This window comes from Artemia sp. Qi Xiang Cuo, chromosome 9 (assembly GCF_049724085.1).
Source record: "Artemia sp. Qi Xiang Cuo chromosome 9, ASM4972408v1, whole genome shotgun sequence".
NCBI lineage: Eukaryota > Metazoa > Arthropoda > Branchiopoda > Anostraca > Artemiidae > Artemia > Artemia sp. Qi Xiang Cuo.
In genome coordinates this window covers 2,297,879-2,301,364 of record NC_142802.1, presented here as the reverse complement: position 1 = coordinate 2,301,364, position 3,486 = coordinate 2,297,879, and the positions used below count along the sequence as shown (strand labels likewise).

Genomic DNA, 3,486 nt, shown 5'->3' with positions numbered 1-3,486 from the left:
AAAAAATGTTTACAAAAAATGTCAGTAGTGTTAAGTTGAATAAACTATTCAAAACTGTTGAAGAATCTAATTTGAAACCTGAATATATACAAAAAATAATTGCATAACAGTGAAACAAGACATGCTGGTTTTGGTTTATAACTAAAAAAAAAAAAAAAAAAAAAGACATTGAACTTTGAAATTGCGTAAATCTCCTGGCAAAGAAAGATGTATTGACCTCTAGAATAGAATTACCTACCAGAAAAACCTGTTTGGTACGGAGAGGCAAGCAAATTCAAAAGGTCAACTCTACTGGGACCGCGCCTTTTATATACGGAATAATTTCTGTTCGTTTTAAGTTTTTAATGTCGCTCCTTACTTTCAGTTAAAAAAAAACTTTTTTTTTATTTAATCTGATGCATAGGCTAAGGAGAAATTGGTTTTCACCAAGATATGGGCTTCGGCATCCGAGCCAGTGCCCCATCGGTTCCACAATTAGAGTATTAGCTTGCTAGCCTTGTAATCCAAGGAGATATAAAATGGGGATAGCAGCTTCCTAATTCCAGTATCCCTGAAAAACTAATAAATACACTAAATTGCCCTATAATACTTCCCTGTAAATCATCCATGAATATCTAGCAAAAATTACTGCTTGATTCTGATGGCAATATGCTTTTGGTTCTTTGGTGGGTAGCGTTTGGTGGAAGTAATTCATAAACAGAGATTAGTCCTTGGTTTTCCCCCATCTATCTTATTGACTTCTGTTTTCCTAGCGTAGCAATTTCAACAGATAATGTTTCCATTGTGCCAGGTACACAGGGAGGTTTTTTTCCGTCTATAATCGGCTCCCCCATATTTAGATGCCTTAAAGGTTTCCATACTCTTTCCAAAAAATAAAATTACCGCCTCCGTAAAGTGTTTCGGTATCTTAAAACTATACAAGAACATCGGGAAACCCTCCCGCACATGCAACTCAGAACTTACTTAAGAAACCAATATTAAAAAAAAAACAGCTTGCATCGAATATGTAAAGTTTTCATTATTTGCGTTAAAAAAAGAACAAGGTTCAGCCAATGATTTATCGAGGTTGCATGTGCGGGAGGTGACGAAATTGAACTCCTTTTAATGTGGCATATTTTAAGTTCCTTTTTACAAGCCTGGCTAACAGCATCCCCATACTTGAGCGTGGTATAAGTTGTTCCCCTTGTACTTTTTTGGTCAATTTTTAAAAGAGTTGATCAATTTGGCAGCTGAAAACTAAATACAGTGTCCGATTTCCCATTAAGCATTATTTCCGAATACAATGTTTGCTTCATCCGCGAAGTTCATTTGGAACCCTAAAACAAGATAGGAACAGGGGATAGTGTCGTGGCTAGGCGGGGGGGGGGGAGAGGGGGCACGCGGGGATGGCTGTACCGGAGCGCAGCCTCTAAGTCGACACCAAACTGATTTTTTTTGTCAATACTGTGATCTACTTATGCTACGGTGGTGATGGCGGGGGGTGATGGAGGGAGGCAAAATATGACAATTTATAAAACTAGGCACGCCTTCTGTATGGAGAAACGCTCAAACTTAAGCAATTCTACACTCGGCTACTTATCCTAGAGAAATAAGAGAATGCATAGGCCCTAGAAATAATATTTAATTTTTGGGTTTCACCATTTTACGAGTGGGATTACAGCAAAAACAAGCCAAATTATGTATCAAACAGTTCGTGGTAATGAACTGTAAGTAAGGAGCGATGCGGCTCAATAGTAACCGAAACTCTAGGAAACAGAGTCTTGATAACAATAGATACATCAAAAGAGTCAAATTTTGATACTTATCAAAATATGTAAGCTTCGTCAAATTTAATGGTACCCATCAAAAGTTATGAGCCTGAGAAAATTTGCCCAATTTTTGAAAAAGGGAGAAACACCGCCAAAACATCATGCGATCTTAATGAAAATCACTCCATCAGATTGAGCATACCAGAGAACCAGACTGTACAGGTTTCAAACTCTTATGTACAAAAATGTGGAATTTTGTATTTTTTGCCAGAAGAAAGATTACGGATGCGTGTTTATTTGTTTTCTTTCTCCCATTGGTTATCGTAGAAGATAGAGAGAGGGCTCATTTGATCGGACATAAAGACTTATAGTGCCCTTTTTAAATGACCAAAAATATTGGAGGGAAGCTAGCCCCCTTCAACGCTCATTTTTTCGCCAAAGTCTGCAAGTTTTGAACTTAGCCCATTATTTACATATAGTATTAGTTATTGGGAAGCATACAGACGTTTTCAGGGGAGATTATTCTGTTGGGGGATTACGTGCGAGGACCTTTCCACGGAGGAGTTTTTCATGGGAGAAGGGAATTTTCCATAGAGGGGGAGCTGCATTTTACAGCATTATTTAAAAAACGATCAGAATTTACATAAAAAAATAACTGAAAGTAAGGAGCAACATTAGAAATTGAAAAGAACAGAAATTATTACGTATACAAGGGGTCTCCCCCTCGTCAATACCTCGCTCTTTACGCTAAAGGTTTTTTAGTGCTTTTAAAAATCTATTTATTCTAATTAAACGGCCTTTGTGATTCAAGAGTCATTCTCAAGGAACTGGATATAGCCTAGGGCTTTATCGAGCCCCACCAGGGAGCTGGGAAGCGTTTGAAATGAAAGTGATCTATTCGGGTGCTATTTATTTTTTATTTGACCTTTGTCTTGCTACATAATTTACCACTAAAACTAAGAAAAAAAGTTGAAAAATGTAAAATAGTAAACTCTTTTAAGGGCTCAAAATAGAATTTGAAGGGTTAATGTAAAAAAGAGCGTTAAAATGCGCCTCAAGTGGTATGTTCACCTTTTAGCTAGCAAATTAATCGAAAAAAGCAAAAACTTACCAAGCAATCAGATGTCACAATAGTTTGTTATTTAATTGTTATTCTTGGAAAAATCCTTTAATAACTAATCGAAAAACTGTGTTTATGTTTCAAATACTGAACTATGGAAACATTACCCTTTTTTGGCTATGTAAAAGTTTTTATAATCTCGTGAAAATTACTTACTTGGTTCAATGTCGACGAGAACTCCTTTGAACTTATAAACCTTTATAATCTTTCATAATCTAAAGTCGACTGAATGAGTCACATTGATTTTCAAATAAAATAATTTTCCTTCCCTTGTGACTGGCGTTTTTGAAAGTGCTCAGATAATGTTTGACTTTTACTCCAATTGGAAGTTAATTACAATAGGTAAGGGTAACAAAGCGAACTATTTTGGATTTTACTAACTAATTAGTTTGTTACCTGTTACAGCGAAAAGTACCATTGGTACCAAGTTTTCTTCATACAAAAGACAACTGGGGTTGATCTTTTTTTAACTTGATAACATCCGAGTAAACCTAATTTTAAAGCATTCTAAAACATCCTAAGTCAATTTAAAAATATTCTATTGAATATTTTAGGATATTTAAATAGGATAATGGTAAAAAAAAACGAAGGAGTCCCTGGTCGGGACATTTTGGGCTA

The 3,486-nt window shown here is 35.8% G+C and overlaps 1 protein-coding gene across 1 annotated transcript in view; it reads right to left on the bottom strand.

The window, feature by feature from the left end:
• LOC148948218 (G2/mitotic-specific cyclin-B2-like) overlaps nt 1-3,131 on the bottom strand; it is a 113,663-nt gene extending 110,532 nt beyond the window's left edge. Inside the window, exon 1 of the mRNA XM_089094211.1 lies at nt 3,025-3,131. The gene's annotated coding sequence lies outside the window, so the exon portion shown is untranslated. The remainder of the gene's footprint in view (nt 1-3,024) is intronic.
• Nucleotides 3,132-3,486: the final 355 nt, after the last annotated feature.